The sequence below is a fragment of the Chelonia mydas genome, chromosome 3 (genome assembly GCF_015237465.2).
Source record: "Chelonia mydas isolate rCheMyd1 chromosome 3, rCheMyd1.pri.v2, whole genome shotgun sequence".
In the NCBI taxonomy this organism is placed as follows: Eukaryota; Metazoa; Chordata; order Testudines; family Cheloniidae; genus Chelonia; species Chelonia mydas.
In genome coordinates, this window is record NC_057851.1 from 148,590,803 (window position 1) to 148,606,513 (window position 15,711).

Below are 15,711 nucleotides of genomic sequence, written 5' to 3' on the forward strand. Positions count from 1 at the left end.
TAACTCATCACAGGTGGCCCAACCCTACAACTCATTAAGCCTTATAATTGGCACATGCAGCTAGCTTTGTACCTTCTTTTACTCAGGGACACAGTGCTAACCTGCTCCCTCCTTCCTGACCCTCAATGAGGGCATAAGTGGGATGTCTATAAGAGGGCAGGAGACAGAGAAGGTGAAAATGTGGTGGGAGGAGGAAAAAGCCTGTGAGTCTAGAGGGGAGTAGTCAGAGGTAGGGGAATATGGAGGTAGAAGAGTGATGGGGGACAAGTGAGTAGGAAGGAGCATGTGGGGAGCAGGGGACTGACATGGCAGGAAGAGCAAAGGGGGACAAGAAGGCATCATGGGGCAAGTGGGGGGCAAAAGGAGAGGTTACTCTGAGGGGATGGAAGTGAATGAGTAGGGAGAGGTACAATAAGGAATAGGGATGTAGAGGGCATGTATGGTAGCTCCCAAGCACACACCAAGGGTTGGGGACAGTGAATGGAGTCCCCTTCCCAGCAGCCAGAGGAGAAGCCTGATTTTTGCACATCTGTGATAAAGAGTTAATCAAAAATAGATAACTCCTGAATGCAGGGGAAAAGTAGCTTCCAGTCTTGCAAGCTGCCATTCCTCTCTGCACTTCCTCAATGTCATCTCATCCTTTTCCCAGCTTTAGGTCAGTACCTTGTTTATGAGCACGTGAGAAGTTTGGTTTAATTGCCCAAGTTCATCACAGAAAATGTGGACATTCATTGGCCCTTGTGGGCAAATCAGAGGTGGGCCCAAATCCAAACACACAGGGAGAAAGGGGGCAGAATCTGAACCCAGATTCAGAGCTGAATTTTGTTTCTGCCATTTGCCTTCAGAAAAGGTACTGGATTGGAACTCAGGAAATCTGGTTTCAGTTCTTGGCTCTGATACAAGCTTTCTGGATGACCTTAAACAAGACACTTAATCTCTGAGCTCAGTTTTGCACTTGTTAAAATGGGGATAATAGTACTGCCTTCCTTCCACCCTGTGTCTTGTCCATTTAGATTATAAGCTCTTTGGGGTAGAGACTCTCAGATGTTGTGTACAGCACCTTGCACAAGGTGGCCCTGATCAAAGCTAGGGTCTTTAGGGACTAGTGAAATACAAACAATGAAAAATAATAATAAACCAATCCTAAGCCACCACACCTGCACAGCTCAGACTTAAGGGATGTTTGAAATGTGGACCCAGGTTTTGTGATTTGAACCCATCTACAATGCAAATCTATAAATACCATGGATAGCATGTGCCATGGAAGAGCCATTCTAAACCTGGCCAAAAAAAAATTCTATGAAACTTTTCTGACAAAAAGATGCTGTTTTGTTGAAACCAAAACCTTTCACAAAATGCAATTGTTGTTTTCCAGTTAGTCCTAATTATAATACATGGCCACTGTGAACAGAAGGCCACTGCTATTGGGAATTAATATGGTTCCTTACAATGAAATCAATGCCAGTGCAGCTGCAAAGACAAACAGTCATGCAGGCAGCTTTAAGGAAGATTTGGTGACTTGTTTCAATGAGACAGTTAAAATCTCACTTATTTAAATTGTCACAGCTCAGTAACTCTGGAATTTAAGTGCTGAAAATGGTCTGGCTCCTCAGCAAAAACTCCTTGCTAATTTTTCAGAGAACAAAGAGAGCAGACTTTTGGAATCACAGAAAAGCTCCAAATGGATAAGCAGCTTGGATCTTGTCCATCCGATACAGGTCTAAAAAAAACCACTGCAGTGGGTTGCATTCTAACCTCAACAATCCAGTGCGTTATAAAGGACCTCCAGTTGTTGTCCACATTCTGGAATAGTCCTGATTTCTGCAATTGGTGTACCTGCATCAGTATAAAGCTCCAATGTAAAAAAGGACATGCAGGAGTAAACCTCATGTAGCTCAATGGGAGCAACTTCTGTTACTTCAGTGGATGCGTAGTCTGGCTTGCCTTAGTCTGCACTTCAGGGTAAGAACCAGTGCAGCTACACCAACTGCTGAATCAGCGCTGTTCCCAGGTGCAGAACCGTCAGAACTGTAAGAAATGCCTTTCTTTCAGGCACTCCTCCATTTCCTCCTTGGCCCCTGCTCTTCAGCCTCTCTTAGGGATGTGCCTAGCATTCTGCCATTGACTTCTATGGGAGTGGTGGATGCTCGGCAAATATAGGCCTTCTCCAGAATCTCCCAGACACTGTGAGGACATGCTCTCCCCATATGCACTCTTCTCCGCTGCAGTCTCTGCACAAGCCCTCCTGAGCTCTCCGTCTCAAGCACTTTCCACCCTTTTACTCCACCCTATGGGCACTTTCTTGAGTTAGTTTCCTCATATACATTCATGAGTCTGGTTAACATTATCTGCACAACTCACTCCCAGCAATGAGGTTCCAATACACGGGTATAATTATCAAGTGACAGCCTGAAACTGGAGAGTCATTAGAGATTGGGTGAGCTTCAGGGAATACTTTTCCTCCTACTGTCCATGCTAAGACTGAAAGATAATGGGAGGTCATGAGGAGGAACAAGCTGGCTTCATGGGGAAAATGGTGTGCAAAAATCCCTATTGGAAATGCCTTTAAATAGCAGCAAGTGAAGCACAGCACCACAATGTGGAATCTATGCTCAGGGAGTCCAGGCTATGCCATAAAGGTCACAGGAAGAGAGTAAAGATTACTTTGCTGACTCAGGGAGTTAGCTAGGATAAGGGACTGCTTATGAAATGTGGAGTTTTTCTCTTCTAGGCAGCTAAAGGCCCAGACTGGAAGTGAATGAAAGTTGGTGGCCTTTGTGAAATGAGTTGGTGAGTCTCCATTCACTTCCCAGTAGATAGGTATCCCGTGAAACAAAAATTACAACCATATGAAAACTAATTGGCCTCTTTCTCGGCAGTCTGAGGAGAGAAGCCATGGACTGAATGAGAGTAGGCCACACCAGGGCAGATATGAGTAAGACATTGGCTGGTGTTATGGAGGGGGCAGAAAAGGGGGGAGGTTCATCTCAGATCATCTCAGAATGATTTTTGTTTTTGTTTTTTTCTTTATCTTAGTCAGTCATTTTGGGATGCTTTTAATCCTTTTCTTTTTTCTTTTCTTTTCTCTTTTTTTTGGTTGTATGTTATTAAAATAAACCTAGTTAAATTTGGAAATGAAATGTCATTTCAAAACAAAATAAATAAAATGTTTTATTTTGAAAATGTCAAAGTGAAACTTTCTGACTTTAGTTGGCTTCATTTGATTTGTAGTTGTTTTGTTTGGCCAAAAGTATTTGCCAGATTTGACCTGAATTTGCAAATAGTTTCAGTTGACCTGAAACTGCATTTTTCAGCAAATAAACTATTAGTCCAAAAAAAAAAAAAAAAATTCACTCAGCTCTACTCAGAAGCTCCTACCTCACATGCCAGTGATCAGGTCACTAAGCTACACATCCTCTCTAGTGTTGTTGAACCACAGAAGTCTGGAGCATTGGTTCAAATAAGAACCCAAAAGTGTATCTAAACTTTTTAGGTCAGCAAAATGAGAGTGGGAACCTCAGGTTTTTTCACCAGATTTCCAATCATTCCTCCTTACAAGCTTACTACCAATACTATTGTGATGCCCCCCCCCATAAGGCTTTATGGAAATATGTTTATGAATATATATATATATAACTGAAATATGTTTTATGCTACATATGCTATATAACATATCTATGTAAAGGTTATGATCTACTGAATCTATTAATCCTATTTGTATGCATGTATCATTTTTGTATTCAAAGTTATGAATATTGTCTGTGTACTGGCTTGATTTCTAAGTAACCTTAGTAGAGCATTTGGTCAGTTCCTTGAGAAAGGAATGTGCAAATTAGGTGCCCAATCAAGAAACATTTAAAGGACAATGAATCTTGTAAGGCTCCAATCCACATAAGAAGTCTACCTGAAGATGTTCAAGGCAGCATGTGAACCATAGCTGCCACCTGTAAGTTCTGAGTCATGCATGGACGTGTGACTTGCCCATGTGACTCCAAAACTCCATCTTGAGCTGGGCTTTACATAGGAGAGAGGAGGGGGTCCTTTATACAGGCTTTATACAGGATAAAACGGATTTATTTGGGGTTTGGACCCCACTGGGAGTTGGGCATCTGAGTGTTAAAGACAGGAATACTTCCTAAGTTGCTTTCGGTTAAGTCTGTAGCTTTGGGGCACATGGTTCAGACCCTGGGTCTGTGTTGGAGCAGACTGGTGTGTCTGGCTCAGCAAGACAGGGTGCTAGAGTTCCAAACTGGTAGGGAAAGCAGGGGCAGAAGTAGTCTTGGCACATCAGTTGGCAGTTCCCAAGGTGGTTTCTGTGATCTAACCCATCACAGCCATAAAGTCACATGACAGCTAATTGCATAGTCCTCCATTAATTTAGGAAATGCTAGAAAATTATTTATCCCATGCTTCAATATTAATGTTGGCAATGCTAGAGGTTTCTATCACAGAAATGGTAGAAACATAGGGATGGAAGGGACCTCAAGACATCATCTAGTCCAGCTCCCAAAGCTGAGACTGGACTAAGTAAGCCTAGACCATCCTTGAGAGAATCATAGAATCATAGAATATCAGGGTTGGAAGGGACATCAAGAGGTCACCTAGTCCAACCCCCTGCTCAAAGCAGGACCAGTCCCCAACTAAATCATCCCAGCCAGGGCTTTGTCAAGCCTGACCTTAAAAATATCTAAGGAAGGAGATTCCACCATCTCTCTAGGTAATGCATTCCAGTGTTTCACCACCCTCCTAGTGAAAAAGTTTTTCCTAATATCCAACCTAAACCTCCCCCACTGCAACTTGAGGTGTAGAGGTGCTTGTCTAACTAAACCATTTGTCTAACTAAACCATTCAAAAAAACCGTCCAGTGTTGGGGATTCCATAGCCTCCCACGATAACCTGTTCCAGAGCTTAACTATCCTTACAGATAGAAAGTTTTTCCTAATATTTAACCTAAATTTCCCTTGCTGCAGATTAAGCCCATTACTTCTTGCCCTACCATCAGTGGAAATTGATCACTGTCTTCTTGATAACAGCCCTTAACATATTTGAAGACTATTATCAGGTTCTTGCCCAGTTTTTTTTAACCTTTCCGCATAGGTCATGGTTCCAGTTGCTCAGGACCTTCCAGCTGAGGATACTCCTCCTAGTTCTCACTCACTATCCTGTCGCCCACTGGGATAGAGGGAGAGAATCCATATGCAAGCCATACTCCATGCAAGGGGAAAGGGAACCTCAGAAAGAGGAATGGGAAATGGGGGGTGACAAGATAACCAAAGGGGAGGTTCAATACTCAGGGGCTGAATACCCCCCAAAGCTCCTCCCCAGAGGAGAGAGAGGAGGGACCACCTCCACCCCCACATTTCATCTGAAAGTTCTGGAGAAAGGGAACCAGGGCCATGTCAGCCAGGATGGATGGGACTCTATGAGAAATGGCTGCTATGAGAGCAAGGACCTCCGCTGGGGACAATCCTGACCTGGGTGATGTGAGACAGGACTTAGGGAGCTCCCACGGGAATCCCTGCCATCTGCATCAATGACTGATGGCCTCTGCGTCCATTCAACCCATTCCTCACTTGTGCAGCTATCCCTCAGGATCTCTCTTTCCCCAGAGATCTGGGACCCACAGCTTCTCCCCTTGCTCCAGCCAACAGATCACCCCAGGCTTAGGAACTGGCTCAGTACATGTGTGCAACCTCCTGCCCCTTCCCAAATCTGCTGAGACCAGAGCCCTTTCCAGGTAGGGAGCAAGTCGTGGGAAGGGAGGAACACACAATCCCTCTCTGTGTGTGAGCGTTCACTCGTGTCCAAATCCAAAGATGTACATACAACCCATCTGCTCCCCCTGGAAGCTCTGGGGATGAACCAGCATCTCCACTGTGCCTCTGAATATCCTCTCTCACGGGAGGGGCAATGGAAGGGACAGTCTCCCACATTGGTTCTGGGGACAATGGGTCTGATCCCCAAGATTCAAGGACCAGGCAAGAACCCTGAGCAGAAGGCGACATGGGCACCTCAGACTCCCCAGCCTCTAGTACCCAAGGGGACAGGAATTCTAACCTAGCAAGGTCACACTCCCACAATTCTCCTGCACAATGTCCCATTAGAGAGTTTTCTGACCAGCATCCGAATGAGCCCACTGCCCCCTGGTAAAATACGTTGCCAACTCCTCAAAGGAGGCTGGCTACAGTATGTAGATGTGTAATATGGAGCCTGGCAGTTTTTACACTAATTTTATTCCCTTCCTAGTCCTAGAAGCAAAGCAAGAATTTTTAAAGGGCAACAATGAGATTATATCAGCTCGATAATGTCAGTGAGCTGTGAAAACTTGGGAACTGTCAAATTTGTCATAGTCCTATCAGCTATGAATCCAAAACTAAGGACCATTGGTCAAGCAAAAAGTAATGATTGGGGTGACTCCAAACCACTGCTGTCTAAGCCCATCGCCAGTTGTCACTGAGACGTTCCATAAATTGTGAAAAAAATTCAGATTAGATTTTGTAAAATCGTCTTTCTACATGACAAATTCCTTAGAAGCCCCTTATCTTACTGTCTTCCTTCAAAGCCAGCTTCCTTTTCTCCTTTCTCATAAACCATGTTCTCAGCTCTCTCTCACAGCTAACCTCCTAAGTATTTTGTTCTTTCCCTCGCAAATTATTATGTGGATCATAAATTCTCCATTTTCTAGGTAAAACACAGAGGGCCTGATTCTCATTTACACTGTCTCCTTTTCACACCACTCTGGCAGGGCAAAGGGGGCTGAAAGTGTGTAAAACTAATTCCCACACCCTGTAAGGCCCTATACGCTGCTCGAGTGATGTAAAGGGGCTTAAGTGTAAATAATAATCAGACTGTGTGCCTAACTGCAATAGGTCCTGATTGTATTATTTATACTACAGTACTGCCTAGAGGCCTCAGTAAGGATAGGGGTTGCACTGTTCTGGGCTTGGTATACACATGTAATCCAAAGACGGTCCCTGCCCCCAAAGAGTTTACAATCAAGAATCATGGTCCTACAGTTAGATCCACATGCGTGGACTTCATGGAGTGCCACTAAATTCAGTGGGGAGCAACACAGGCACAAGGCAAAGTTCTATTGGCTGGATCAGGGCCCAGGTTAATGACAACTGGATATGTAGATGAAACAAAGAAATGCGTATGGTGGTTTAGGGCAGTGGTTCTCAACCAGGGATGAGCAGGTTTCAGGGGGTCCACCAAGCATGGCCAGCATAAGACTCGGTAGGGCTCAGGGCAGAAAGATGAAGTCCCACTGCACCGGATTACAGCCTGGGGTACCAAGCCCCACGACCGGGGGGCTGATGCCAAAGCCTGAGCAACTTAGCTTTGCAGTGCCCCCTGTGGTGTGGGGCCCCAAGCAATTGCCCTGCTTGCTATCGCCTAACTCTGGCCCTGGCTTTTATATGCAGAAAAACAATTGTTGTGGCACAGGTGAGCTGTGGAGTTTTTATACCATGGGGGGGGGGTGCTCAGAAAGAAAAAGGTAGAGAACCCCTCGTTTAGGGAAAAGGAGGACAAGGTAACATGAGCCTGTTTTCACAGACAAGCAGTGCAACGTTCAGATCTGAGTACAAAGTTCTCCAGTATTCCAGGCCATTAGGAAGCTGCATTTTTTCTTTAAGTGAAATAATAAATCAAGTTCTTTTACATATAAATATTTGTCAACTAGACTTTTGAAGTCAACTGTGGCTTTATGGATTAAATATTCCTTTCAACAATACCTTTGGAGAAGACAGGAACCACCAGCAAGAATTAACTTGGTTGTCAGACCTCAAGTTGGAAACTTTAAAGTGTCTCCTGAATATAATAGCTTGCATTTTGTTAATTTCCTTTTAATTAGCTCTGCTGAGATGCCTTTTTTTCTGGGCCTTGACATCTTACAATCATATTTAAATGAGGTTTTGGCAGTGTAAAAATATGCATTGGTGACACAAAAAGAGATTCAGACAAAGAGATACCTGCTGTGAATGTAATGCTTTTCTTGCTGCACTCCAGAAACCCAGCTAAGGTTCCCATCTCTTTAGTCTCTGAGCACCTCGCAAGTTTTAATGTATTTAGCCAAACAACACCACTCTGCGGTAGGGCAGTGCTATTGTGCAGTTAGGGAAGAGAGGCACAGAAAGATTAAATGCCTTTCCCAAGGTCACACAGGAAGTCTTGGTGCAGTAGATACATGAATTTCAGTTCTCCAAGGGGCAGGCTAGCACCCCAACCTCTGGCCCATCGTTACTCACCCAATTGGTTCAACATCTGGCTCACAGAGTTTAATTAGGCTGAGCTTTTTCAAAGCCAGCTAGGGGATTTGGTTGCCCTATTCCTACTATAGGATCATAATGCCTAGGAGCCTTAGCCATGGCCCAAGACCCTATAGGAGTCAGGCATCCATAACCCTTAGGAATACTGAACATCTGAGCCTTACCACTCAAGAGAGAGATCTTGAGTCACTGTGGATAGTTCTCTGAAGACATCCACTCAATGTACAGCGACAGTCAAAAACGTTAACAGAATATTGGGAATCATTAGGAAAGGGATAGATAATAAGACAGAAAATATCATATTGCCTTTATATAAGTCCATGGTATGCCCACATCTTGAATTCTGCATGCAGATGTGGTCACCCCATCTCAAAAAAGATATTTTGGAATCTGAAAAGGTTCAGAAAAGGGCAAACAAACATTATTAGGGATATGGAACATCTTCCATATGAGGAGAGAATAATACGATTTCAGCTTGCAAAAGAGATGACTGAGTGGGGGTGGTGGTGGTATATGATAGAGGTCTATAAAATCATGCCCGGTGTAGAGAAAGTAAATAAGGAAGTGAGGAGTCCGGTGGCACCTTAAAGACTACCAGATTTATTTGTGCATAAGCTTTTTTACCCAAGAAAGCTTATGCCCAAATAAATCTGGTAGTCTTTAAGGTGCCACCGGACCCCTCGTTGTTTTTGTGGATACAGACTAACACTGCTACCCCTCTGATACTTGGCACCATGCAAGACACTGAATTTAGCCGTAGGAAGTGGAAATCCATCAACCTCATCAAAAAACTCTCATAGATACAGACAGACATCATCTTCCTCTCCAAGTGCAAACAGATGGACATCATACCACATGGACTGAAGGTAAAAAATCCATTGCAATCGACATCCTACACTGACTATGGGGAGAGATTGTGCCACACACTCTCAAACAAACTGAGGAACCACCTGATCAGCATCCTGTACAGCAGACAGGAGAAGATCAAGAATGAGCTCTCAAAACAGGAGACTCTCATACAAAACCAACCTTCCACACAAACTTCCACGTGGCTGGACTTTACAAAAAAGAGACAAGCCATTTACAATGCACACTTTACTTCTCTACAGAGGAAAAAGGTCAGTAAACTATCTAAACTCCTATATGCCACCGGGGGCTACAACAGTGGTACCCTTAACTCACCCAACAACATTGTTAATCTATCCAACCACACAATTAGCCCAGGGGAAGAGTCTGTCCTATCTTGGGGACTCTTTCTGCTCCACAAACATGATATGGTTCTGCGGTGATCTGGAAGCCTACTTTCGCCGACTCTGACTCAAGGAATATTTTCAGCACACCACTGAACAATGCACTGACCCACAGGAACCCTCCTACCAACACTACAAGTAGAAGAATTCTGTGTGGACTCCTCCTGATGGTCGAAATAACAGACTGGACTTTTACACAGAGCGCTTCCGCAGACGTGCACAGACTGAAATTGTGAACAAACAGCATCACTTGCCCCATAACCTCATCCATACAGAACGCAACACCATCCACAGCCTCAGAAACAACTCTGACATTATAATCAAAGGAGCTGACAAAGGAGGTGCTGTAATCATAATGAACAGGTCAGATTATGAACAGGAGCCTGCCAGGAAACTCTCCAACACCACATTCTACCAGCCACTATCCTCCAATCCCACTGAGGAGTACCAAAAGAAACTACACCATCTGCTCAAAAAACTCCCTGCTATAGCACAGGAACAAATCTACACAGACACACCCCTAGAGCCCCAACCAGGGGTATTCTATCTGCTACCCAAGATCCATAAACCTGGAAACCCTGGACACCCCATCATCTCAGACATTGGCACTCTTACAGCAGGATTATCTCGCTATTTGGACTCTCTCCTCAGACCCTATACTACCAGCACCTCTAGCTATCTTCAAGACACCACCGACTCCTGAGGAAACTACAATGCATTGGTGATCTTCCTGAAAACACCATCCTGGACACCCTGGATGTAGAAGCTCTTTACACCAATATTCCACATGAGGATGGACTACAAGCTGTCAGGAACAGTGTCCCTGCTGAGGCCACGCCACACCTGGTGGCTGGACTTTGTCCTCACCCACAACCATGTCAGATTTGGAGACAATTTATACCTTCAAATCAGTGGTACTGCTATGGGTACCCGCATGGCCCCACAGTATGCCAACATTTTTATGGCTGACTTAGAACAATGCTTCCTCAGCTCTCGTCCCCTAATGCCCCTCCTCTACTTGTGCTACACTGATGACATCTTCATTAATATGGACCCACGGGAAGGAGGCCCTTGAAGAATTCCACCAGGATTTCAACAATTTCCACTCCACCATCAACCTCAGCCTGGACCAGTCTACACAAGAGATCCACTTCCTGGACACTACAGTGCAAATAAGTGATGGTCACATAAATACCACCCTATACCGGAAACCTACTGACCGCTATAATTATCTACATGCCTCCAGCTTCCATCCAGGTCACATCACACGATCCATTGTCTACAGCCAAGCCCTAAGATACAACTGCATTTGCTCTAATCCTTCAGACAGAGACAAACACGTAACAAGATCTTTATCAAGCATTCTTAAAACTACAATACTCACCTGGGGAAGTGAAGAAACAGATTAACAGAGCGAGATGGGTACCCAGAAGTCACCTACTACAGGCCAGGCCCAACAAGGAAAACAACACCACTGGCCATCATGTACAGCCCCCAGCTAAAACCTCTCCAGCACATCTTCAACAATCTACAACCTATCCTGGAAAACGATCCCTCACTCTCACAGACCTTGTGAGGCAGGCCAGTCCTCACTTACAGACAGCCCCCCAACCAGAAGCAAATACTCACGAGCAACTACACAGCACATCACAGAAACACTAATGCAGGAACCAATCCCTGTAACAAACCCCGTTGCCTACTCTGTCCCCATATCTACTCTAGTGACACCATCAGAGGACACAACCACACGAGCCACACCATCAGGGGCTCATTCACCTGCACATCTACTAATGTGATATGTGCCATCATGTGCCAGCAATGCCCCTCTGCAATGTACATTGGCCAAACCAGACAGTCTCTACGTAAAAAAATAAATGGACATAAATCAGACATCAGGAATGGTAACATACAAACGCCAGTAGGAGAACACTTCAATCTCCCTGGACGTGCTATAACAGATTTAAAAGTAGTCATACTTCAACAAAAAAACTTCAAAAACAAACTTTAAAGAGAAACTGCAAAGCTACAATTCATTTGCAAATTTAACACCCTTAATTTGGGCTTGAATAGGGACTGGGAGTGGCTGGCTCACTACAAAAGCAATTTTCCCTCTCTTGGTATTGACACCTCCTCATCAACTATTGGGAGTGGACCACATCCACCCTGACTGAATTGGCCCTGTCAGCACTGGTTCTCCACTTGTAAGGTAACTCCCTTCTCTTCATGTGTCAGTATATTTATGCCTGTATCTGTAATTTTCACTCCATGCATCTGAAGAAGTGGGTTTTTTATCCACGAAAGCTTATGCCCAAATAAATCTGGTAGTCTTTAAGCTGCCACCGGACTCCTCGTTGTTTTTGTGGATACAGTTTAACACAGCTACCCCTCTGATAAATAAGTGTTATTTACTCCTTCTCATAACACAAGAACTACGGGTCATCAAATGAAATTAATAGGCAGCAGGTTTAAAAACAAACAAAGTGTTTCTTCACACAATGCACAGTCAACCTGTGAAACTCTTTGCCAGAGGAGATTGTGAAGGGCAAGCCTATAACTGGGTTCAAAAAAGAGCTAAATAAATTCATGGAGGATAGCTCCATCAATGGCTATTAGCCAGGATGGGCATGGATGGTGTCCCTAGCCTCTGTTTGCCAGAAGCTGAGAATGGGCGGTGGGGATGAGCAGAAATGGCCAAATTACATGGAGACACAGTTCATAATAAATTTGCTGCTAAGTACAGGGCAGGAGGCACTTGAGCAAACCAGGAAATGTTGTAGACAGTGGGCTCCATTCTGGGGGCCAGATCCTCTGCTTGGATAAAGCAGCATGGCTCCATTGAAGCCAGTGGAGCTATGTGGCATTACACCAGCTGAGGGTCTGGCAGTAGCTTATTAATTAGAGAGATGCTGGATCTACAACAGTGTAAATAAGGTAAGAATCTGTCAGTGACCAGGACGTGGGCCATCCTGCTTAGATGTCAGAGCAGGAGTTGATAGTCAGGAATTGAAGTCCAGGGTCAAAGTCAGAGATCAAGAATCCAAGCTGAGGCCCAGAACTAGGTTCCTTGGAGTGAGGCGAGGCAGGGACAAGTTTGAGTCTAAGGCAGGAGCTATCACAGCTATGGGCAAATGCTTTGAGCAGCCACTGAACTACTGCTGCTCCTGTGCTTAAGACCCTTCCCACCAATCAGGCAGTGTAGCCAGTTAGGTAGCCTACTACAGACTAGCTGTGCTTGTTAGGGTGCCCAGAGACTGGCTGTGCTGCAGGCCCTGCCACTAGATACGGACTTTCCAAGGGAAAGATATGGTCTGGATTCTATGGAGTGATGCCAAGTGCATTCATCTGTGTTGTTGGGGCGCTCTTGCCCAGAAAGCATGAGACAGGCTAACGAGAGAGGATGCATATGGAGAGTGTATGGTAAGTGCACAAGCAGCATGGGCTGGAGACCATGACTGGGCTGACTGTGCCCTTGAGAGTACACCCATGCAGAGGGAATGAGAACTTGCGGGTGGAGGGCTCACGGCGAAGAACGTGGTGTGGGAGAACTTAAAGATCAGAGCTGCAGCTAGTACCTCACCTGGGTGCGTATGTGACTGGGGGAGAGAATCCAGGTCAGGGATGAACTCCGCAATGTCCCTGCAGAAAGAGCTGGTGCTGACACGATATGTCATGAATGATGTGCTGCCCTCTCTGGCTGCCGCTGAACCCTCTGAAAACTGTCCATGCCCCATTGTGGACTGGATTCTGAGTATAACAGAGACACACTGCATTATGAAAGTGAGATGTTCAGCCAAAGTAGTTTGAAATGCCCCATCTAGTGCTCTGCATTGGCCAGCAGCTGGTATAACAACCATAGCCCTCTCCCTAGCACACAATGGAACCTTCACCTCCTGGTCCACAGATCTTTCCATCACATCAGGCAATGGCAGGGTGTGTCTACACCCCACTGCTCATTCTGCACTCCTGTCATCTCACTCCAAGCTCGGCTTAACTTTGAGACTACTAAGCTCCCATTATTTAGTCATCATGGTCCCAATCCTGAATGGGGTTGAGGTAGCTCATCCCCTCTCCCCCTCATCAATCTCCACAGAATCAGGTCCTGGGTCTTATTACTCGGAATGCAAATTGATCTCCCCTTCTTTCAAACAGGACTTCTGATCTCCTCCCATTGTTGCTCTGGTTTCCCCTCCCCGGCATGCAGGCAGTTAGGTAAGCGCACAAGAGATAAAGTTAAAGCTAATTGCAAGGAATATAAAACACAATAGATGTGCTGGGAATCTCTATAGCCATACCCTTGGGCACTCCAATGTGGGCTGCATAGCTAAGCACCTCAGATAAATTGCTGGACTGGGAATACATGAAGGAGACAATAATGGATTACTAGCTACAACCCCAACAATAAATAAATTAAAAAAAAAAAAAACCAACCCCCCCCCAAGGTTTCTGCTTTTGTTCATTATTCTTATAATCTTAGGTTAACAAAAACTCAGGTCTATGATGAGGATAAAATATTCCCCCTGCCGCCCCCACCTGCCTCCCAATTACAGTTTTGGATTAGTGTAGTGAGCTGCCTAGGGTGGTTTGGCCAGAACCCAAGCTCAGAAATCACTCATCCTTAACAGAGGCTGCAGTGAGTTAGAGATGCAGCAAGTGGGAAATCTCAGCGATGGGCTGGCCACATGCCCAGAGAGAGGAGGCAGCTCCTGCTTTGTCTAGGCCCTGTCCTAATCAGAGTCGAGAGCTCTGCCCACTCCCTCCTTCATCTCTGTGATGTACTCCTGAAGAATAAAAGGCTGGCAAGCCTGCAGGAAGAGAACAAATGTGGACATGTGATGCCAGAGGAATCCTCGGCTTTTGCCTCTTGCATCAGCAGTATCTTAGGAGTTCAGCAGGTCACTGAAAGATTTACAAAGGATACTGGCTGTTCCCATCAGCCAAACGGCTTCTTCTGAATGCAAAGGGTCCTTTTCTGAGAGATACTGGGCCACCACTGACACTGATGAGACCTCAACACCTCTGAGGCTTTGGTTTTACATAATTAGCCAATGGTATGTTTTTCCATACATATAATTTCCCCTTTGAAAATCTTTTTAATGTGCTTGTTATATTGATTTTCCCTTAATTGAAAGTGAAAAGGAAAAGTTTCCTGGAGAGAGCACAGTGTCTCTCCCTCAGCAACATAGTTCATGTGAATGCAGAAGGGCAGCTATTCCCTTAGATAGCCAACTTCTAGAACTTTAAAGGTCCAGTACACAGAAAACACAATCACAACAGCTACGTAGCCGAATGCATCACACCTTAAACATTGCTTTCAATATGCCACTGACCCAACTTGAGCTTATTAATTACATTCATAGGCTTCCTTGGAAGAGTTTTTGAGGAGTAATTTCAACAGGGAGGATGTGAAGAGTGGATTGTGTCACCGAAAGCGTTTGTTGCTGGATTCCTTCTCTTGCTACAATTAATATGACATTTGTACAGTAGCTCTCGTCACAGAGGGTGACCTACAAACTCAATAAACCAGATGATGTCATTCCCAGTGTGCAGTTTCAATGGTGGAGGAAGTGATCCCTGGGTATAGTTTGGATTCTATAGAGCTTTGGGCTGAAATGTGCTATAGCGATAGAAGAGAGAGATTGCTATTACAGGGTCCATTTTTACTGAGTAGCCCTGATGAAAAACCCCAACCTCACAGACAAGGGGAGCCAATGATGTTGATTGCAAGGTAATGAGATCTGATTCAGTTGCTTTTTTCCTCCCCTGTAAGCCTGTCACTTCCTGCTGTTTGCCATCAGTGAGCCTAGATTGATATATTAGCGATGAAGACAGGAATGCTCTTTAGTTTGCTCACATCCCAGACAGACAAGACAGACAGAATACAGTTATTTATTCATATTTAGAGGCACACATAGTGTCTTTCACATTCAGATATTCAGAATAATTCGATATCCTTTAAGGGCTATGGTGTTAACTACTGCTTCTGAAATGAGTGTCTAGTCAAATGGACCAGTGATACTGGAGCTCACATGCAGAGAGTTGAATGTGAGGGACCAGATTAATCTCAGGTATAACTCCACTGATTCTGTGGGAGCGGAAGGTGCCCAGCATCTCTAAGAGTTAGGCCACTCTCACTCAGGTGCCTAAAAAGGGGCTGAGGTACTGTTGTATTCATGTAGATGGATTATATGGGC